We start from the raw sequence: 21,906 nt of genomic DNA on the forward strand, positions 1-21,906 counted from the left end.
AAAACTATCTGTTAGCACCTGGGAATAGCAGATGCTGTAAGTTTTTGTTGCATCACTTTAATTTAATCTGCAACTGACAAGCTTGTATGTGAAGTGTACAGATTAAATGGAAATGTTTTAGTACCAGGGAATAGCAGGTGCTGTAAGATTTTATTGCATCCCTTTAATTTATGTTCAAGCTATCATGTTCAAATTTGAAGTGCAGTGAATAATTAACTCAAACTATCTGTTAGCACCTGGGAATAGCAGATGCTGTAAGTTTTTTTTGCATCACTTTCATTTACTCTCCAACTCACATGCCTGAATGTGAAGTGCAGTGATACATCAAAAAACTATCTGTTAGCACCTTGGACTACGAGATGCTGTAATCTTCTCTTGCATCACTTTAATTTACTTTCAAGCTGACATGCACAAATGTGAAGTGCAGTGATTAATAAAAAAAACTATCTGTTAGCACCTGGGAATAGCAGATGCTGTAAGTTTTTTTTGCATCACTTTCATTTACTCTCCAACTCACATGCCTGAATGTGAAGTGCAGTGATTCATCAAAAAACTGTCTGTTAGTGCCTCCGTATACCAGATGTTGTAAGCTTTTATTGCATCATTTAATTTACATTCAAGATAACATTCTAGAACGTCAAGTGCAGGGATTAATAAAAAAAATTGTCAGATTGGTCTTTGATCATATTTGCTATGATTAGGCAATTTGAGTCAGTGTTTAAGGCTTACCGCCACACCAGCTTGAGAACGCCCAATCTCATCTGACCTTGGTAGCTAAGCAAGCTTGGGCCTGGATAGTACTGAGGTGGGACCCTACCTAGGAATACCAGGTGCTGTAAGCTTTTCTTGCACCACTTTAATTTACTTTCAAGCTGACATGCTCAAATGTGAAGTGCAGTCATTAATAAAAAAAACTATCTGTTAGCACCTGGGAATAGCCGATGCTGTAAGTTTTTTTTGCATCACTTTCATTTACTCTCCAACTCACATGCCTGTATGTGAAGTGCAGTGATTCATCAAAAAACTATCTGTTAGCACCTTGGACTACGAGATGCTGTAAGCTTCTCTTGCATCACTTTAGTTTACTGTCAAGATGACATGCTAGGATGTGAAGTGCAGTGATTAATTAAAAAAACTATCTGTTAGCACCTGGGAATAGCAGATGCTGTAAGTTTTTGTTGCATCACTTTCATTTACTCTCCAACTCACATGCCTGAATGTGAAGTGCAGTGATTCATCAAAAAACTATCTGTTAGCACCTTGGACTACGAGATGCTGTAAGCTTCTCTTGCATCACTTTAATTTACTTTCAAGATGACATGTTAGGATGTGAAGTGCAGTAATTAATAAAAAAACTGTCTGTTAGTGCCTCCGTATACCAGATGTTGTAAGCTTTATTGCATCATTTAATTTACTTTCAAGATAACATTCTAGAATGTCAAGTGCAGGGATTAATAAAAAAAATTGTCAGATTGGTCTTTGATCATATTTGCTATGATTATGCAATTTGAGTAAGTGTTTAAGGCTTACGGCCACACCAGCTTGAGAATGACCAGTCTCATCTGACCTTGGAAGCGAAACAAGTTTAGGCCTGGATAGTACTGAGGTGGGACCCTATCTAGGAATACCAGGTGCTGTAAGCTTTTCTTGCATCACTTTAATTTACTTTCAAGCTATCATGTTCAAATTTGAAGTGCAGTGAATAATTAACTCAAACTATCTGTTAGCACCTGGAAATGGCAGATGCTGTAAGTTTTTTTTGCATCACTTTCATTTACTCTCCAACTCACATGCCTGAATGTGAAGTGCAGTGATTCATCAAAAAACTATATGTTAGCACCTTGGACTACGAGATGCTGTAATCTTCTCTTGCATCACTTTAATTTACTTTCAAGATGACATGCACAAATGTGAAGTGCAGTGATTAATAAAAAAAACTATCTGTTAGCACCTGGGAATAGCAGATGCTGTAAGTTTTTTTTGCATCACTTTCATTTACTCTCCAACTCACATGCCTGAATGTGAAGTGCAGTGATTCATCAAAAAACTGTCTGTTAGTGCCTCCGTATACCAGATGTTGTAAGCTTTTATTGCATCATTTAATTTACATTCAAGATAACATTCTAGAATGTCAAGTGCAGGGATTAATAAAAAAAATTGTCAGATTGGTCTTTGATCATATTTGCTATGATTAGGCAATTTGAGTAAGTATTTAAGGCTTACCGCCACACCAGCTTGAGAACGCCCAATCTCATCTGACCTTGGAAGCTAAGCAAGTTTGGGCCTGGATAGTACTGAGGTCGGACCCTACCTAGGAATACCAGGTGCTGTAAGCTTTTCTTGCATCACTTTAATTTACTTTCAAGCTGACATGCTCAAATGTGAAGTGCAGTGATTAATTAAAAAAACTATCTGTTAGCACCTGGGAATAGCAGATGCTGTAAGTTTTTGTTGCATCACTTTAATTTAATCTGCAACTGACAAGCTTGTATGTGAAGTGTACAGATTAAATAGAAATGTTTTAGTACCAGGGAATAGCAGGTGCTGTAAGATTTTATTGCATCCTTTTAATTTATGTTCAAGCTATCATGTTCAAATTTGAAGTGCATTGAATAATTAACTCAAACTATCTGTTAGCACCTGGGAATAGCAGATGCTGTAAGTTTTTTTTGCATCACTTTCATTTACTCTCCAACTCACATGCCTGAATGTGAAGTGCAGTGATTCATCAAAAAACTATCTGTTAGCACCTTGGACTACGAGATGCTGTAATCTTCTCTTGCATCACTTTAATTTACTTTCAAGCTGACATGCACAAATGTGAAGTGCAGTGATTAATAAAAAAAACTATCTGTTAGCACCTGGGAATAGCAGATGCTGTAAGTTTTTTTTGCATCACTTTCATTTACTCTCCAACTCACATGCCTGAATGTGAAGTGCAGTGATTCATCAAAAAACTGTCTGTTAGTGCCTCCGTATACCAGATGTTGTAAGCTTTTATTGCATCATTTAATTTACATTCAAGATAACATTCTAGAATGTCAAGTGCAGGGATTAATAAAAAAAATTGTCAGATTGGTCTTTGATCATATTTGCTATGATTAGGCAATTTGAGTAAGTGTGTAAGGCTTACCGCCACACCAGCTTGAGAACGCCCAATCTCATCTGACCTTGGAAGCTAAGCAAGTTTGGGCCTGGATAGTACTGAGGTGGGACCCTACCTAGGAATACCAGGTGCTGTAAGCTTTTCTTGCATCACTTTTATTTACTTTCAAGCTGACATGCTCAAATGTGAAGTGCAGTCATTAATAAAAAAAACTATCTGTTAGCACCTCGGAATAGCCGATGCTGTAAGTTTTTTTTGCATCACTTTCATTTACTCTCCAACTCACATGCCTGTATGTGAAGTGCAGTGATTCATCAAAAAACTATCTGTTAGCACCTTGGACTACGAGATGCTGTAAGCTTCTCTTGCATCACTTTAATTTACTGTCAAGATGACATGCTAGGATGTGAAGTGCAGTGATTAATTTAAAAAACTATCTGTTAGCACCTGGGAATAGCAGATGCTGTAAATTTTTGTTGCATCACTTTAATTTAATCTGCAACTGACAAGCTTATATGTGAAGTGTACAGATTAAATAGAAATGTTTTACTACCAGGGAATAGCAGGTGCTGTAAGATTTTATTGCATAACTTTAATTTATGTTCAAGCTATCATGTTCAAATTTGAAGTGCAGTGAATAATTAACTCAAACTATCTGTTAGCACCTGGAAATGGCAGATGCTGTAAGTTTTTTTTGCATCACTTTCATTTACTCTCCAACTCACATGCCTGAATGTGAAGTGCAGTGATTCATCAAAAAACTATATGTTAGCACCTTGGACTACGAGATGCTGTAATCTTCTCTTGCATCACTTTAATTTACTTTCAAGATGACATGCACAAATGTGAAGTGCAGTGATTAATAAAAAAAACTATCTGTTAGCACCTGGGAATAGCAGATGCTGTAAGTTTTTTTTGCATCACTTTCATTTACTCTCCAACTCACATGCCTGAATGTGAAGTGCAGTGATTCATCAAAAAACTGTCTGTTAGTGCCTCCGTATACCAGATGTTGTAAGCTTTTATTGCATCATTTAATTTACATTCAAGATAACATTCTAGAATGTCAAGTGCAGGGATTAATAAAAAAAATTGTCAGATTGGTCTTTGATCATATTTGCTATGATTAGGCAATTTGAGTAAGTATTTAAGGCTTACCGCCACACCAGCTTGAGAACGCCCAATCTCATCTGACCTTGGAAGCTAAGCAAGTTTGGGCCTGGATAGTACTGAGGTGGGACCCTACCTAGGAATACCAGGTGCTGTAAGCTTTTCTTGCATCACTTTAATTTACTTTCAAGCTGACATGCTCAAATGTGAAGTGCAGTGATTAATTAAAAAAACTATCTGTTAGCACCTGGGAATAGCAGATGCTGTAAGTTTTTGTTGCATCACTTTAATTTAATCTGCAACTGACAAGCTTGTATGTGAAGTGTACAGATTAAATAGAAATGTTTTAGTACCAGGGAATAGCAGGTGCTGTAAGATTTTATTGCATCCTTTTAATTTATGTTCAAGCTATCATGTTCAAATTTGAAGTGCATTGAATAATTAACTCAAACTATCTGTTAGCACCTGGGAATAGCAGATGCTGTAAGTTTTTTTTGCATCACTTTCATTTACTCTCCAACTCACATGCCTGAATGTGAAGTGCAGTGATTCATCAAAAAACTATCTGTTAGCACCTTGGACTACGAGATGCTGTAATCTTCTCTTGCATCACTTTAATTTACTTTCAAGCTGACATGCACAAATGTGAAGTGCAGTGATTAATAAAAAAAACTATCTGTTAGCACCTGGGAATAGCAGATGCTGTAAGTTTTTTTTGCATCACTTTCATTTACTCTCCAACTCACATGCCTGAATGTGAAGTGCAGTGATTCATCAAAAAACTGTCTGTTAGTGCCTCCGTATACCAGATGTTGTAAGCTTTTATTGCATCATTTAATTTACATTCAAGATAACATTCTAGAATGTCAAGTGCAGGGATTAATAAAAAAAATTGTCAGATTGGTCTTTGATCATATTTGCTATGATTAGGCAATTTGAGTAAGTGTGTAAGGCTTACCGCCACACCAGCTTGAGAACGCCCAATCTCATCTGACCTTGGAAGCTAAGCAAGTTTGGGCCTGGATAGTACTGAGGTGGGACCCTACCTAGGAATACCAGGTGCTGTAAGCTTTTCTTGCATCACTTTTATTTACTTTCAAGCTGACATGCTCAAATGTGAAGTGCAGTCATTAATAAAAAAAACTATCTGTTAGCACCTGGGAATAGCCGATGCTGTAAGTTTTTTTTGCATCACTTTCATTTACTCTCCAACTCACATGCCTGAATGTGAAGTGCAGTGATTCATCAAAAAACTATCTGTTAGCACCTTGGACTACGAGATGCTGTAAGCTTCTCTTGCATCACTTTAATTTACTGTCAAGATGACATGCTAGGATGTGAAGTGCAGTGATTAATTTAAAAAACTATCTGTTAGCACCTGGGAATAGCAGATGCTGTAAGTTTTTGTTGCATCACTTTAATTTAATCTGCAACTGACAAGCTTGTATGTGAAGTGTACAGATTAAATGGAAATGTTTTAGTACCAGGGAATAGCAGGTGCTGTAAGATTTTATTGCATCCCTTTAATTTATGTTCAAGCTATCATGTTCAAATTTGAAGTGCAGTGAATAATTAACTCAGACTATCTGTTAGCACCTGGGAATAGCAGATGCTGTAAGTTTTTTTTGCATCACTTTCATTTACTCTCCAACTCACATGCCTGAATGTGAAGTGCAGTGATTCATCAAAAAACTGTCTGTTAGTGCCTCCGTATACCAGATGTTGTAAGCTTTTATTGCATCATTTAATTTACATTCAAGATAACATTCTAGAATGTCAAGTGCAGGGATTAATAAAAAAAATTCTCAGATTGGTCTTTGATCATATTTGCTATGATTAGGCAATTTGAGTAAGTGTTTAAGGCTTACCGCCACACCAGCTTGAGAATGCCCAATCTCATCTGACCTTGGAAGCTACGCAAGTTTGGGCCTGGATAGTACTGAGGTGGGACCCTACCTAGGAATACCAGGTGCTGTAAGCTTTTCTTGCATCACTTTTATTTACTTTCAAGCTGACATGCTCAAATGTGAAGTGCAGTCATTAATAAAAAAAACTATCTGTTAGCACCTGGGAATAGCCGATGCTGTAAGTTTTTTTTGCATCACTTTCATTTACTCTCCAACTCACATGCCTGAATGTGAAGTGCAGTGATTCATCAAAAAACTATCTGTTAGCACCTTGGACTACGAGATGCTGTAAGCTTCTCTTGCATCACTTTAATTTACTGTCAAGATGACATGCTAGGATGTGAAGTGCAGTGATTAATTTAAAAAACTATCTGTTAGCACCTGGGAATAGCAGATGCTGTAAGTTTTTGTTGCATCACTTTAATTTAATCTGCAACTGACAAGCTTGTATGTGAAGTGTACAGATTAAATGGAAATGTTTTAGTACCAGGGAATAGCAGGTGCTGTAAGATTTTATTGCATCCCTTTAATTTATGTTCAAGCTATCATGTTCAAATTTGAAGTGCAGTGAATAATTAACTCAGACTATCTGTTAGCACCTGGGAATAGCAGATGCTGTAAGTTTTTTTTGCATCACTTTCATTTACTCTCCAACTCACATGCCTGAATGTGAAGTGCAGTGATTCATCAAAAAACTGTCTGTTAGTGCCTCCGTATACCAGATGTTGTAAGCTTTTATTGCATCATTTAATTTACATTCAAGATAACATTCTAGAATGTCAAGTGCAGGGATTAATAAAAAAAATTCTCAGATTGGTCTTTGATCATATTTGCTATGATTAGGCAATTTGAGTAAGTGTTTAAGGCTTACCGCCACACCAGCTTGAGAATGCCCAATCTCATCTGACCTTGGAAGCTACGCAAGTTTGGGCCTGGATAGTACTGAGGTGGGACCCTACCTAGGAATACCAGGTGCTGTAAGCTTTTCTTGCATCACTTTAATTTACTTTCAAGCTGACATGCTCAAATGTGAAGTGCAGTCATTAATAAAAAAAACTATCTGTTAGCACCTGGGAATAGCCGATGCTGTAAGTTTTTTTTGCATCACTTTCATTTACTCTCCAACTCACATGCCTGAATGTGAAGTGCAGTGATTCATCAAAAAACTATCTGTTAGCACCTTGGACTACGAGATGCTGTAAGCTTCTCTTGCATCACTTTAATTTACTGTCAAGATGACATGCTAGGATGTGAAGTGCAGTGATTAATTTAAAAAACTATCTGTTAGCACCTGGGAATAGCAGATGCTGTAAATTTTTGTTGCATCACTTTAATTTAATCTGCAACTGACAAGCTTATATGTGAAGTGTACAGATTAAATAGAAATGTTTTACTACCAGGGAATAGCAGGTGCTGTAAGATTTTATTGCATCCCTTTAATTTATGTTCAAGCTATCATGTTCAAATTTGAAGTGCAGTGAATAATTAACTCAAACTATCTGTTAGCACCTGGAAATGGCAGATGCTGTAAGTTTTTTTTGCATCACTTTCATTTACTCTCCAACTCACATGCCTGAATGTGAAGTGCAGTGATTCATCAAAAAACTATATGTTAGCACCTTGGACTACGAGATGCTGTAATCTTCTCTTGCATCACTTTAATTTACTTTCAAGATGACATGCACAAATGTGAAGTGCAGTGATTAATAAAAAAAACTATCTGTTAGCACCTGGGAATAGCAGATGCTGTAAGTTTTTTTTGCATCACTTTCATTTACTCTCCAACTCACATGCCTGAATGTGAAGTGCAGTGATTCATCAAAAAACTGTCTGTTAGTGCCTCCGTATACCAGATGTTGTAAGCTTTTATTGCATCATTTAATTTACATTCAAGATAACATTCTAGAATGTCAAGTGCAGGGATTAATAAAAAAAATTGTCAGATTGGTCTTTGATCATATTTGCTATGATTAGGCAATTTGAGTAAGTATTTAAGGCTTACCGCCACACCAGCTTGAGAACGCCCAATCTCATCTGACCTTGGAAGCTAAGCAAGTTTGGGCCTGGATAGTACTGAGGTGGGACCCTACCTAGGAATACCAGGTGCTGTAAGCTTTTCTTGCATCACTTTAATTTACTTTCAAGCTGACATGCTCAAATGTGAAGTGCAGTGATTAATTAAAAAAACTATCTGTTAGCACCTGGGAATAGCAGATGATGTAAGTTTTTGTTGCATCACTTTAATTTAATCTGCAACTGACAAGCTTGTATGTGAAGTGTACAGATTAAATAGAAATGTTTTAGTACCAGGGAATAGCAGGTGCTGTAAGATTTTATTGCATCCTTTTAATTTATGTTCAAGCTATCATGTTCAAATTTGAAGTGCATTGAATAATTAACTCAAACTATCTGTTAGCACCTGGGAATAGCAGATGCTGTAAGTTTTTTTTGCATCACTTTCATTTACTCTCCAACTCACATGCCTGAATGTGAAGTGCAGTGATTCATCAAAAAACTATCTGTTAGCACCTTGGACTACGAGATGCTGTAATCTTCTCTTGCATCACTTTAATTTACTTTCAAGCTGACATGCACAAATGTGAAGTGCAGTGATTAATAAAAAAAACTATCTGTTAGCACCTGGGAATAGCAGATGCTGTAAGTTTTTTTTGCATCACTTTCATTTACTCTCCAACTCACATGCCTGAATGTGAAGTGCAGTGATTCATCAAAAAACTGTCTGTTAGTGCCTCCGTATACCAGATGTTGTAAGCTTTTATTGCATCATTTAATTTACATTCAAGATAACATTCTAGAATGTCAAGTGCAGGGATTAATAAAAAAAATTGTCAGATTGGTCTTTGATCATATTTGCTATGATTAGGCAATTTGAGTAAGTGTGTAAGGCTTACCGCCACACCAGCTTGAGAACGCCCAATCTCATCTGACCTTGGAAGCTAAGCAAGTTTGGGCCTGGATAGTACTGAGGTGGGACCCTACCTTGGAATACCAGGTGCTGTAAGCTTTTCTTGCATCACTTTTATTTACTTTCAAGCTGACATGCTCAAATGTGAAGTGCAGTCATTAATAAAAAAAACTATCTGTTAGCACCTGGGAATAGCCGATGCTGTAAGTTTTTTTTGCATCACTTTCATTTACTCTCCAACTCACATGCCTGAATGTGAAGTGCAGTGATTCATCAAAAAACTATCTGTTAGCACCTTGGACTACGAGATGCTGTAAGCTTCTCTTGCATCACTTTAATTTACTGTCAAGATGACATGCTAGGATGTGAAGTGCAGTGATTAATTTAAAAAACTATCTGTTAGCACCTGGGAATAGCAGATGCTGTAAGTTTTTGTTGCATCACTTTAATTTAATCTGCAACTGACAAGCTTGTATGTGAAGTGTACAGATTAAATGGAAATGTTTTAGTACCAGGGAATAGCAGGTGCTGTAAGATTTTATTGCATCCCTTTAATTTATGTTCAAGCTATCATGTTCAAATTTGAAGTGCAGTGAATAATTAACTCAGACTATCTGTTAGCACCTGGGAATAGCAGATGCTGTAAGTTTTTTTTGCATCACTTTCATTTACTCTCCAACTCACATGCCTGAATGTGAAGTGCAGTGATTCATCAAAAAACTGTCTGTTAGTGCCTCCGTATACCAGATGTTGTAAGCTTTTATTGCATCATTTAATTTACATTCAAGATAACATTCTAGAATGTCAAGTGCAGGGATTAATAAAAAAAATTCTCAGATTGGTCTTTGATCATATTTGCTATGATTAGGCAATTTGAGTAAGTGTTTAAGGCTTACCGCCACACCAGCTTGAGAATGCCCAATCTCATCTGACCTTGGAAGCTACGCAAGTTTGGGCCTGGATAGTACTGAGGTGGGACCCTACCTAGGAATACCAGGTGCTGTAAGCTTTTCTTGCATCACTTTAATTTACTTTCAAGCTGACATGCTCAAATGTGAAGTGCAGTCATTAATAAAAAAAACTATCTGTTAGCACCTGGGAATAGCCGATGCTGTAAGTTTTTTTTGCATCACTTTCATTTACTCTCCAACTCACATGCCTGAATGTGAAGTGCAGTGATTCATCAAAAAACTATCTGTTAGCACCTTGGACTACGAGATGCTGTAAGCTTCTCTTGCATCACTTTAATTTACTGTCAAGATGACATGCTAGGATGTGAAGTGCAGTGATTAATTTAAAAAACTATCTGTTAGCACCTGGGAATAGCAGATGCTGTAAATTTTTGTTGCATCACTTTAATTTAATCTGCAACTGACAAGCTTATATGTGAAGTGTACAGATTAAATAGAAATGTTTTACTACCAGGGAATAGCAGGTGCTGTAAGATTTTATTGCATCCCTTTAATTTATGTTCAAGCTATCATGTTCAAATTTGAAGTGCAGTGAATAATTAACTCAAACTATCTGTTAGCACCTGGAAATGGCAGATGCTGTAAGTTTTTTTTGCATCACTTTCATTTACTCTCCAACTCACATGCCTGAATGTGAAGTGCAGTGATTCATCAAAAAACTATATGTTAGCACCTTGGACTACGAGATGCTGTAATCTTCTCTTGCATCACTTTAATTTACTTTCAAGATGACATGCACAAATGTGAAGTGCAGTGATTAATAAAAAAAACTATCTGTTAGCACCTGGGAATAGCAGATGCTGTAAGTTTTTTTTGCATCACTTTCATTTACTCTCCAACTCACATGCCTGAATGTGAAGTGCAGTGATTCATCAAAAAACTGTCTGTTAGTGCCTCCGTATACCAGATGTTGTAAGCTTTTATTGCATCATTTAATTTACATTCAAGATAACATTCTAGAATGTCAAGTGCAGGGATTAATAAAAAAAATTGTCAGATTGGTCTTTGATCATATTTGCTATGATTAGGCAATTTGAGTAAGTATTTAAGGCTTACCGCCACACCAGCTTGAGAACGCCCAATCTCATCTGACCTTGGAAGCTAAGCAAGTTTGGGCCTGGATAGTACTGAGGTGGGACCCTACCTAGGAATACCAGGTGCTGTAAGCTTTTCTTGCATCACTTTAATTTACTTTCAAGCTGACATGCTCAAATGTGAAGTGCAGTGATTAATTAAAAAAACTATCTGTTAGCACCTGGGAATAGCAGATGATGTAAGTTTTTGTTGCATCACTTTAATTTAATCTGCAACTGACAAGCTTGTATGTGAAGTGTACAGATTAAATAGAAATGTTTTAGTACCAGGGAATAGCAGGTGCTGTAAGATTTTATTGCATCCTTTTAATTTATGTTCAAGCTATCATGTTCAAATTTGAAGTGCATTGAATAATTAACTCAAACTATCTGTTAGCACCTGGGAATAGCAGATGCTGTAAGTTTTTTTTGCATCACTTTCATTTACTCTCCAACTCACATGCCTGAATGTGAAGTGCAGTGATTCATCAAAAAACTATCTGTTAGCACCTTGGACTACGAGATGCTGTAATCTTCTCTTGCATCACTTTAATTTACTTTCAAGCTGACATGCACAAATGTGAAGTGCAGTGATTAATAAAAAAAACTATCTGTTAGCACCTGGGAATAGCAGATGCTGTAAGTTTTTTTTGCATCACTTTCATTTACTCTCCAACTCACATGCCTGAATGTGAAGTGCAGTGATTCATCAAAAAACTGTCTGTTAGTGCCTCCGTATACCAGATGTTGTAAGCTTTTATTGCATCATTTAATTTACATTCAAGATAACATTCTAGAATGTCAAGTGCAGGGATTAATAAAAAAAATTGTCAGATTGGTCTTTGATCATATTTGCTATGATTAGGCAATTTGAGTAAGTGTGTAAGGCTTACCGCCACACCAGCTTGAGAACGCCCAATCTCATCTGACCTTGGAAGCTAAGCAAGTTTGGGCCTGGATAGTACTGAGGTGGGACCCTACCTAGGAATACCAGGTGCTGTAAGCTTTTCTTGCATCACTTTTATTTACTTTCAAGCTGACATGCTCAAATGTGAAGTGCAGTCATTAATAAAAAAAACTATCTGTTAGCACCTGGGAATAGCCGATGCTGTAAGTTTTTTTTGCATCACTTTCATTTACTCTCCAACTCACATGCCTGAATGTGAAGTGCAGTGATTCATCAAAAAACTATCTGTTAGCACCTTGGACTACGAGATGCTGTAAGCTTCTCTTGCATCACTTTAATTTACTGTCAAGATGACATGCTAGGATGTGAAGTGCAGTGATTAATTTAAAAAACTATCTGTTAGCACCTGGGAATAGCAGATGCTGTAAGTTTTTGTTGCATCACTTTAATTTAATCTGCAACTGACAAGCTTGTATGTGAAGTGTACAGATTAAATGGAAATGTTTTAGTACCAGGGAATAGCAGGTGCTGTAAGATTTTATTGCATCCCTTTAATTTATGTTCAAGCTATCATGTTCAAATTTGAAGTGCAGTGAATAATTAACTCAGACTATCTGTTAGCACCTGGGAATAGCAGATGCTGTAAGTTTTTTTTGCATCACTTTCATTTACTCTCCAACTCACATGCCTGAATGTGAAGTGCAGTGATTCATCAAAAAACTGTCTGTTAGTGCCTCCGTATACCAGATGTTGTAAGCTTTTATTGCATCATTTAATTTACATTCAAGATAACATTCTAGAATGTCAAGTGCAGGGATTAATAAAAAAAATTCTCAGATTGGTCTTTGATCATATTTGCTATGATTAGGCAATTTGAGTAAGTGTTTAAGGCTTACCGCCACACCAGCTTGAGAATGCCCAATCTCATCTGACCTTGGAAGCTACGCAAGTTTGGGCCTGGATAGTACTGAGGTGGGACCCTACCTAGGAATACCAGGTGCTGTAAGCTTTTCTTGCATCACTTTAATTTACTTTCAAGCTGACATGCTCAAATGTGAAGTGCAGTCATTAATAAAAAAAACTATCTGTTAGCACCTGGGAATAGCCGATGCTGTAAGTTTTTTTTGCATCACTTTCATTTACTCTCCAACTCACATGCCTGAATGTGAAGTGCAGTGATTCATCAAAAAACTATTTGTTAGCACCTTGGACTACGAGATGCTGTAATCTTCTCTTGCATCACTTTAATTTACTTTCAAGCTGACATGCACAAATGTGAAGTGCAGTGATTAATAAAAAAAACTATCTGTTAGCACCTGGGAATAGCAGATGCTGTAAGTTTTTTTTGCATCACTTTCATTTACTCTCCAACTCACATGCCTGAAAGTGAAGTGCAGTGATTCATCAAAAAACTGTCTGTTAGTGCCTCCGTATACCAGATGTTGTAAGCTTTTATTGCATCATTTAATTTACATTCAAGATAACATTCTAGAATGTCAAGTGCAGGGATTAATAAAAAAAATTGTCAGATTGGTCTTTGATCATATTTGCTATGATTAGGCAATTTGAGTAAGTGTTTAAGGCTTACCGCCACACCAGCTTGAGAACGCCCAATCTCATCTGACCTTGGAAGATAAGCAAGTTTGGGCCTGGATAGTACTGAGGTGCGACCCTAACTAGGAATACCAGGTGCTGTAAGCTTTTCTTGCATCACTTTAATTTACTTTCAAGCTGACATGCTCAAATGTGAAGTGCAATCAGTAATAAAAAAAACTATCTGTTAGCACCTGGGAATAGCCGATGCTGTAAGTTTTTTTTGCATCACTTTCATTTACTCTCCAACTCACATGCCTGAATGTGAAGTGCAGTGATTCATCAAAAAACTATCTGTTAGCACCTTGGACTACGAGATGCTGTAAGCTTCTCTTGCATCACTTTAATTTACTGTCAAGATGACATGCTAGGATGTGAAGTGCAGTGATTAATTAAAAAAACTATCTGTTAGCACCTGGGAATAGCCGATGCTGTAAGTTTTTTTTGCATCACTTTCATTTACTCTCCAACTCACATGCCTGAATGTGAAGTGCAGTGATTCATCAAAAAACTATCTGTTAGCACCTTGGACTACGAGATGCTGTAAGCTTCTCTTGCATCACTTTAATTTACTGTCAAGATGACATGCTAGGATGTGAAGTGCAGTGATTAATTAAAAAAACTATCTGTTAGCACCTGGGAATAGCAGATGCTGTAAGTTTTTGTTGCATCACTTTAATTTAACCTGCAACTGACAAGCTTGTATGTGAAGTGTACAGATTAAATAGAAATGTTTTAGTACCAGGGAATAGCAGGTGCTGTAAGATTTTATTGCATCCCTTTAATTTATGTTCAAGCTATCATGTTCAAATTTGAAGTGCAGTGAATAATTAACTCAAACTATTTGTTAGCACCTGGCAATAGCAGATGCTGTAAGTTTTTTTTACATCACTTTCATTTACTCTCCAACTCGCATGCCTGAATGTGAAGTGCAGTGATTCATCAAAAAACTGTCTGTTAGTGCCTCCGTATACCAGATGTTGTAAGCTTTTATTGCATCATTTAATTTACATTCAAGATAACATTCTAGAACGTCAAGTGCAGGGATTAATAAAAAAAATTGTCAGATTGGTCTTTGATCATATTTGCTATGATTAGGCAATTTGAGTAAGTGTTTAAGGCTTACCACCACACCAGCTTGAGAACGCCCAATCTCATCTGACCTTGGAAGCTAAGCAAGTTTGGGCCTGGATAGTACTGAGGTGGGACCCTACCTAGGAATACCAGGTGCTGTAAGCTTTTCTTGCATCACTTTAATTTACTTTCAAGCTGACATGCTCAAATATGAAGTGCAGTCATTAATAAAAAAAACTATCTGTTAGCACCTGGGAATAGCCAATGCTGTAAGTTTTTTTTGCATCACTTTCATTTACTCTCCAACTCACATGCCTGAATGTGAAGTGCAGTGATTCATCAAAAAACTATCTGTTAGCACCTTGGACTACGAGATGCTGTAATCTTCTCTTGCATCACTTTAATTTACTTTCAAGCTGACATGCACAAATGTGAAGTGCAGTGATTAATAAAAAAAACTATCTGTTAGCACCTGGGAATAGCAGATGCTGTAAGTTTTTTTTGCATCACTTTCATTTACTCTCCAACTCACATGCCTGAATGTGAAGTGCAGTGATTCATCAAAAAACTATCTGTTAGCACCTTGGACTACGAGATGCTGTAAGCTTCTCTTGCATCACTTTAATTTACTGTCAAGATGACATGCTAGGATGTGAAGTGCAGTGATTAATTAAAAAAACTATCTGTTAGCACTTGGGAATAGCAGATGCTGTAAGTTTTTGTTGCATCACTTTAATTTAATCTGCAACTGACAAGCTTGTATGTGAAGTGTACAGATTAAATAGAAATGTTTTAGTACCAGGGAATAGCAGGTGCTGTAAGATTTTATTGCATCCCTTTAATTTATGTTCAAGCTATCATGTTCAAATTTGACGTGCAGTGAATAATTAACTCAAACTATCTGTTAGCACCTGGGAATAGCAGATGCTGTAAGTTTTTTTTTGCATCACTTTCATTTACTCTCCAACTCACATGCCTGAATGTGAAGTGCAGTGATTCATCAAAAAACTATCTGTTTGCACCTTGGACTACGAGATGCTGTAATCTTCTCTTGCATCACTTTAATTTACTTTCAAGCTGACATGCACAAATGTGAAGTGCAGTGATTAATAAAAAAAACTATCTGTTAGCACCTGGGAATAGCAGATGCTGTAAGTTTTTTTTGCATCACTTTCATTTACTCTCCAACTCACATGCCTGAAAGTGAAGTGCAGTGATTCATCAAAAAACTGTCTGTTAGTGCCTCCGTATACCAGATGTTGTAAGCTTTTATTGCATCATTTAATTTACATTCAAGATAACATTCTAGAATGTCAAGTGCAGGGATTAATAAAAAAAATTGTCAGATTGGTCTTTGATCATATTTGCTATGATTAGGCAATTTGAGTAAGTGTTTAAGGCTTACCGCCACACCAGCTTGAGAACGCCCAATCTCATCTGACCTTGGAAGCTAAGCAAGTTTGGGCCTGGATAGTACTGAGGTGGGACCCTACCTAGGAATACCAGGTGCTGTAAGCTTTTCTTGCATCACTTTAATTTACTTTCAAGCTGACATGCTCAAATGTGAAGTGCAGTCATTAATAAAAAAAACTATCTGTTAGCACCTGGGAATAGCCGATGCTGTAAGTTTTTTTTGCATCACTTTCATTTACTCTCCAACTCACATGCCTGAATGTGAAGTGCAGTGATTCATCAAAAAACTATTTGTTAGCACCTTGGACTACGAGATGCTGTAAGCTTCTCTTGCATCACTTTAATTTACTGTCAAGATGACATGCTAGGATGTGAAGTGCAGTGATTAATTAAAAAAACTATCTGTTAGCACCTGGGAATAGCAGATGCTGTAAGTTTTTGTTGCATCACTTTAATTTAACCTGCAACTGACAAGCTTGTATGTGAAGTGTACAGATTAAATAGAAATGTTTTAGTACCAGGGAATAGCAGGTGCTGTAAGATTTTATTGCATCCCTTTAATTTATGTTCAAGCTATCATGTTCAAATTTGAAGTGCAGTGAATAATTAACTCAAACTATCTGTTAGCACCTGGCAATAGCAGATGCTGTAAGTTTTTTTTGCATCACTTTCATTTACTCTCCAACTCACATGCCTGAATGTGAAGTGCAGTGATTCATCAAAAAACTATCTGTTAGCACCTTGGACTACGAGATGCTATAATCTTCTCTTGCATCACTTTAATTTACTTTCAAGATGACATGCACAAATGTGAAGTGCAGTGATTAATAAAAAAAACTATCTGTTAGCACCTGGGAATAGCAGATGCTGTAAGTTTTTTTTGCATCACTTTCATTTACTCTCCAACTCACATGCCTGAATGTGAAGTGCAGTGATTCATCAAAAAACTATTTGTTAGCACCTTGGACTACGAGATGCTGTAAGCTTCTCTTGCATCACTTTAATTTACTGTCAAGATGACATGCTAGGATGTGAAGTGCAGTGATTAATTAAAAAAACTATCTGTTAGCACCTGGGAATAGCAGATGCTGTAAGTTTTTGTTGCATCACTTTAATTTAACCTGCAACTGACAAGCTTGTATGTGAAGTGTACAGATTAAATAGAAATGTTTTAGTACCAGGGAATAGCAGGTGCTGTAAGATTTTATTGCATCCCTTTAATTTATGTTCAAGCTATCATGTTCAAATTTGAAGTGCAGTGAATAATTAACTCAAACTATCTGTTAGCACCTGGCAATAGCAGATGCTGTAAGTTTTTTTTGCATCACTTTCATTTACTCTCCAACTCACATGCCTGAATGTGAAGTGCAGTGATTCATCAAAAAACTATCTGTTAGCACCTTGGACTACGAGATGCTGTAATCTTCTCTTGCATCACTTTAATTTACTTTCAAGCTGACATGCACAAATGTGAAGTGCAGTGATTAATAAAAAAAACTATCTGTTAGCACCTGGGAATAGCAGATGCTGTAAGTTTTTTTTGCATCACTTTCATTTACTCTCCAACTCACATGCCTGAATGTGAAGTGCAGTGATTCATCAAAAAACTGTCTGTTAGTGCCTCCGTATACCAGATGTTGTAAGCTTTTATTGCATCATTTAATTTACATTCAAGATAACATTCTAGAATGTCAAGTGCAGGGATTAATAAAAAAAATTGTCAGATTGGTCTTTGATCATATTTGCTATGATTAGGCAATTTGAGTAAGTGTTTAAGGCTTACCGCCACACCAGCTTGAGAACGCCCAATCTCATCTGACCTTGGAAGCTAAGCAAGTTTGGGCCTGGATAGTACTGAGGTGGGACCCTACCTAGGAATACCAGGTGCTGTAAGCTTTTCTTGCATCACTTTAATTTACTTTCAAGCTGACATGCACAAATGTGAAGTGCAGTGATTAATAAAAAAAACTATCTGTTAGCACCTGGGAATAGCAGATGCTGTAAGTTTTTTTTGCATCACTTTCATTTACTCTCCAACTCACATGCCTGAATGTGAAGTGCAGTGATTCATCAAAAAACTGTCTGTTAGTGCCTCCTTATACCAGATGTTGTAAGCTTTTATTGCATCATTTAATTTACATTCAAGATAACATTCTAGAATGTCAAGTGCAGGGATTAATAAAAAAAATTGTCAGATTGGTCTTTGATCATATTTGCTATGATTAGGCAATTTGAGTAAGTGTTTAAGGCTTACCGCCACACCATCTTGAGAACGCCCAATCTCATCTGACCTTGGAAGCTAAGCAAGTTTGGGCCTGGATAGTACTGAGGTTGGACGCTACCTAGGAATACCAGGTGTTGTAAGCTTTTCTTGCATCACTTTAATTTACTTTCAAGCTGACATGCTCAAATGTGAAGTGCAGTCATTAATAAAAAAAACTATCTGTTAGCACCTGGGAATAGCCGATGCTGTAAGTTTTTTTTGCATCACTTTCATTTACTCTCCAACTCACATGCCTGAATGTGAAGTGCAGTGATTCATCAAAAAACTATCTGTTAGCACCTTGGACTACGAGATGCTGTAAGCTTCTCTTGCATCACTTTAATTTACTGTCAAGATGACATGCTAGGATGTGAAGTGCAGTGATTAATTAAAAAAACTATCTGTTAGCACCTGGGAATAGCCGATGCTGTAAGTTTTTTTTGCATCACTTTCATTTACTCTCCAACTCACATGCCTGAATGTGAAGTGTACAGATTAAATAGAAATGTTTTAGTACCAGGGAATAGCAGGTGCTGTAAGATTTTATTGCATCCCTTTAATTTATGTTCAAGCTATCATGTTCAAATTTGAAGTGCAGTGAATAATTAACTCAAACTATCTGTTAAATTAAATGATGCAATAAAAGCTTACAACATCTGGTATACGGAGGCACTAACAGACAGTTTTTTTGATGAATCACTGCACTTCACATTCAGGCATGTGAGTTGGAGAGTAAATGAAAGTGATGCAAAAAAAACTTACAGCATCTGCTATTCCCAGGTGCAAGATAACATTCTAGAATGTCAAGTGCAGGGATTAATAAAAAAAATTGTCAGATTGGTCTTTGATCATATTTGCTATGATTAGGCAATTTGAGTAAGTGTTTAAGGCTTACCGCCACACCAGCTTGAGAACGCCCAATCTCATCTGACCTTGGAAGCTAAGCAAGTTTGGGCCTGGATAGTACTGAGGTGGGACGCTACCTAGGAATACCAGGTGCTGTAAGCTTTTCTTGCATCACTTTAATTTACTTTCAAGCTGACATGCTCAAATGTGAAGTGCAGTCATTAATAAAAAAAACTATCTGTTAGCACCTGGGAATAGCCGATGCTGTAAGTTTTTTTTGCATCACTTTCATTTACTCTCCAACTCACATGCCTGAATGTGAAGTGCAGTGATTCATCAAAAAACTATCTGTTAGCACCTTGGACTACGAGATGCTGTAAGCTTCTCTTGCATCACTTTAATTTACTGTCAAGATGACATGCTAGGATGTGAAGTGCAGTGATTAATTAAAAAAAACTATCTGTTAGCACCTGGGAATAGCCGATGCTGTAAGTTTTTTTTGCATCACTTTCATTTACTCTCCAACTCACATGCCTGAATGTGAAGTGTACAGATTAAATAGAAATGTTTTAGTACCAGGGAATAGCAGGTGCTGTAAGATTGTATTGCATCCCTTTAATTTATGTTCAAGCTATCATGTTCAAATTTGAAGTGCAGTGAATAATTAACTCAAACTATCTGTTAGCACCTGGGAATAGCAGATGCTGTAAGTTTTTTTGGCATCACTTTCATTTACTCTCCAACTCACATGCCTGAATGTGAAGTGCAGTGATTCATCAAAAAACTGTCTGTTAGTGCCTCCGTATACCAGATGTTTAAGCTTTTATTGCATCATTTAATTTACATTCAAGATAACATTCTAGAATGTCAAGTGCAGGGATTAATAAAAAAAATTGTCAGATTGGTCTTTGATCATATTTGCTATGATTAGGCAATTTGAGTAAGTGTTTAAGGCTTACCGCCACACCAGCTTGAGAACGCCCAATCTCGTCTGACCTTGGAAGCTAAGCAAGTTTGAGCCTGGATAGTACTGAGGTGGGACCCTACCTAGGAATACCAGGTGCTGTAAGCTTTTCTTGCATCACTTTAGTTTACTTTCAAGCTGACATGCTCAAATGTGAAGTGCAGTCATTAATAAAAAAAACTATCTGTTAGCACCTGGGAATAGCAGATGCTGTAAGTTTTTGTTGCATCACTTTAATTTAATCTGCAACTGACAAGCTTGTATGTGAAGTGTACAGATAAAATAGAAATGTTTTAGTACCAGGGAATAGCAGGTGCTGTAAGATTGTATTGCATCCCTTTAATTTATGTTCAAGCTATCATGTTCAAATTTGAAGTGCAGTGAATAATTAACTCAAACTATCTGTTAGCACCTGGGAATAGCAGATGCTGTAAGTTTTTTTTGCATCACTTTCATTTACTCTCCAACTCACATGCCTGAATGTGAAGTGCAGTGATTCATCAAAAAACTATCTGTTAGCACCTTGGACTACGAGATGCTGTAATCTTCTCTTGCATCACTTTAGTTTACTTTCAAGCTGACATGCTCAAATGTGAAGTGCAGTGATTAATAAAAAAAAACTATCTGTTAGCACCTGGGAATAGCCGATGCTGTAAGTTTTTTTTGCATCACTTTCATTTACTCTCCAACTCACATGCCTGAATGTGAAGTGCAGTGATTCATCAAAAAACTGTCTGTTAGTGCCTCCGTATACCAGATGTTGTAAGCTTTTATTGCATCATTTAATTTACATTCAAGATAACATTCTAGAATGTCAACTGCAGGGATTAATAAAAAAATTGTTCAGATTGGTCTTTGATCATATTTGCTATGATTAGACAATTTGAGTAAGTGTTTAAGGTTTACAGCCACACCAGCTTGAGAACGCCCAATCTCATCTGACTTTGGAAACTAAGCAAGTTTGGGCCTCGATAGTACTGAGGTGGGACCCTACCTAGGATTACCAGGTGCTGTAAGCTTTTCTTGCATCACTTTAATTTACTTTCAAGCTGACATGCTCAAATGTGAAGTGCAGTCATTAATAAAAAAAACTATCTGTTAGCACCTGGGAATAGCCGATGCTGTAAGTTTTTTTTGCATCACTTTCATTTACTCTCCAACTCACATGCCTGAATGTGAAGTGCAGTGATTCATCAAAAAACTATCTGATAGCACGCACCTTGGACTACGAGATGCTGTAATCTTCTCTTGCATCACTTTAATTTACTTTCAAGCTGACATGCACAAATGTGAAGTGCAGTGATTAATAAAAAAAACTATCTGTTAGCACCTGGGAATAGCAGATGCTGTAAGTTTTTTTTACATCACTTTCATTTACTCTCCAACTCACATGCCTGAATGTGAAGTGCAGTGATTCATCAAAAAACTGTCTGTTAGTGCCTCCGTATACCAGATGTTGTAAGCTTTTATTGCATCAATTAATTTACATTCAAGATAACATTCTAGAACGTCAAGTGCAGGGATTAATAAAAAAAATTGTCAGATTGGTCTTTGATCATATTTGCTATGATTAGGCAATTTGAGTAAGTGTTTAAGGTTTACCTCCACACCAGCTTGAGAACGCCCAATCTCATCTGATCTTGGAAGCTAAGCAAGTTTGGGCCTGGATAGTACTGAGGTGGGACCCTACCTAGGAATACCAGGTGATGTAAGCTTTTCTTGCATCACTTTAATTTACTTTCAAGCTGACATG

At 36.9% G+C, this 21,906-nt stretch overlaps 23 pseudogenes; all 23 read left to right on the forward strand.

The window, feature by feature from the left end:
* Positions 1 to 723: 723 nt before the first annotated feature.
* LOC145648387 (5S ribosomal RNA) lies at positions 724 to 842 on the forward strand (annotated as a pseudogene).
* Positions 843 to 1,524: 682 nt separating this feature from the next.
* Positions 1,525 to 1,643, forward strand: LOC145645349 (5S ribosomal RNA; annotated as a pseudogene).
* A 574-nt stretch (positions 1,644 to 2,217) lies between these two features.
* LOC145650239 (5S ribosomal RNA) lies at positions 2,218 to 2,336 on the forward strand (annotated as a pseudogene).
* A 791-nt stretch (positions 2,337 to 3,127) lies between these two features.
* LOC145648881 (5S ribosomal RNA) lies at positions 3,128 to 3,246 on the forward strand (annotated as a pseudogene).
* A 1,012-nt stretch (positions 3,247 to 4,258) lies between these two features.
* LOC145648882 (5S ribosomal RNA) lies at positions 4,259 to 4,377 on the forward strand (annotated as a pseudogene).
* A 791-nt stretch (positions 4,378 to 5,168) lies between these two features.
* LOC145648883 (5S ribosomal RNA) lies at positions 5,169 to 5,287 on the forward strand (annotated as a pseudogene).
* Positions 5,288 to 6,078: 791 nt separating this feature from the next.
* LOC145643809 (5S ribosomal RNA) lies at positions 6,079 to 6,197 on the forward strand (annotated as a pseudogene).
* Positions 6,198 to 6,988: 791 nt separating this feature from the next.
* On the forward strand, positions 6,989 to 7,107 carry LOC145643810 (5S ribosomal RNA; annotated as a pseudogene).
* Positions 7,108 to 8,119: 1,012 nt separating this feature from the next.
* Positions 8,120 to 8,238, forward strand: LOC145648884 (5S ribosomal RNA; annotated as a pseudogene).
* Positions 8,239 to 9,029: 791 nt separating this feature from the next.
* Positions 9,030 to 9,148, forward strand: LOC145649060 (5S ribosomal RNA; annotated as a pseudogene).
* A 791-nt stretch (positions 9,149 to 9,939) lies between these two features.
* Positions 9,940 to 10,058, forward strand: LOC145643811 (5S ribosomal RNA; annotated as a pseudogene).
* Positions 10,059 to 11,070: 1,012 nt separating this feature from the next.
* On the forward strand, positions 11,071 to 11,189 carry LOC145648885 (5S ribosomal RNA; annotated as a pseudogene).
* A 791-nt stretch (positions 11,190 to 11,980) lies between these two features.
* LOC145648886 (5S ribosomal RNA) lies at positions 11,981 to 12,099 on the forward strand (annotated as a pseudogene).
* Positions 12,100 to 12,890: 791 nt separating this feature from the next.
* On the forward strand, positions 12,891 to 13,009 carry LOC145643812 (5S ribosomal RNA; annotated as a pseudogene).
* A 573-nt stretch (positions 13,010 to 13,582) lies between these two features.
* Positions 13,583 to 13,701, forward strand: LOC145644331 (5S ribosomal RNA; annotated as a pseudogene).
* Positions 13,702 to 14,713: 1,012 nt separating this feature from the next.
* LOC145650167 (5S ribosomal RNA) lies at positions 14,714 to 14,832 on the forward strand (annotated as a pseudogene).
* Positions 14,833 to 16,066: 1,234 nt separating this feature from the next.
* Positions 16,067 to 16,185, forward strand: LOC145648887 (5S ribosomal RNA; annotated as a pseudogene).
* Positions 16,186 to 17,857: 1,672 nt separating this feature from the next.
* LOC145648889 (5S ribosomal RNA) lies at positions 17,858 to 17,976 on the forward strand (annotated as a pseudogene).
* Positions 17,977 to 18,328: 352 nt separating this feature from the next.
* LOC145650798 (5S ribosomal RNA) lies at positions 18,329 to 18,447 on the forward strand (annotated as a pseudogene).
* A 785-nt stretch (positions 18,448 to 19,232) lies between these two features.
* Positions 19,233 to 19,351, forward strand: LOC145648803 (5S ribosomal RNA; annotated as a pseudogene).
* A 791-nt stretch (positions 19,352 to 20,142) lies between these two features.
* Positions 20,143 to 20,261, forward strand: LOC145650848 (5S ribosomal RNA; annotated as a pseudogene).
* A 792-nt stretch (positions 20,262 to 21,053) lies between these two features.
* Positions 21,054 to 21,172, forward strand: LOC145645994 (5S ribosomal RNA; annotated as a pseudogene).
* Positions 21,173 to 21,749: 577 nt separating this feature from the next.
* Positions 21,750 to 21,868, forward strand: LOC145649653 (5S ribosomal RNA; annotated as a pseudogene).
* Positions 21,869 to 21,906: the final 38 nt, after the last annotated feature.

This window comes from Electrophorus electricus, chromosome 13 (genome assembly GCF_041902795.1).
Source record: "Electrophorus electricus isolate QZ-2024a chromosome 13, ASM4190279v1, whole genome shotgun sequence".
In the NCBI taxonomy this organism is placed as follows: domain Eukaryota; kingdom Metazoa; phylum Chordata; class Actinopteri; order Gymnotiformes; family Gymnotidae; genus Electrophorus; species Electrophorus electricus.